Raw genomic sequence first — 357 nt, 5'->3', positions numbered from 1 at the left:
AAAATTTTTTTGGTTTTTTTTATTTTATGATTTTTTTTGTATTTTCTTACTAAATTTTTTGAAAACATATTTTGGAAAAAGGAAGTAATGAATTCATAGTCCTCAATCAAAATCCTATGAGTTAGACATGGCTTAATAGCCAACCAAGCTAAAACATGTTTCATGAAACACTAGATTTCATTCTTAAAAAATTTGAAAAATTTTGAAAACAAAGGGAAAAATTTTGAAAAATATTTTTTTGAAAACTTTTTGAAAAGAAAAATAAAAAGAAAATTACCTAATCTGAGCAACAAGATGAACCGTCAGTTGTCCATACTCGAACAATCCCCGGCAACGGCGCCAAAAACTTGGTGGACG

The sequence above is a fragment of the Arachis duranensis genome, chromosome 6 (genome assembly GCF_000817695.3).
Source record: "Arachis duranensis cultivar V14167 chromosome 6, aradu.V14167.gnm2.J7QH, whole genome shotgun sequence".
In the NCBI taxonomy this organism is placed as follows: Eukaryota; Viridiplantae; Streptophyta; class Magnoliopsida; order Fabales; family Fabaceae; genus Arachis; species Arachis duranensis.
The sequence above is the reverse complement of the archived record's forward strand: the minus strand, read 5'-3'. Positions refer to the sequence as shown.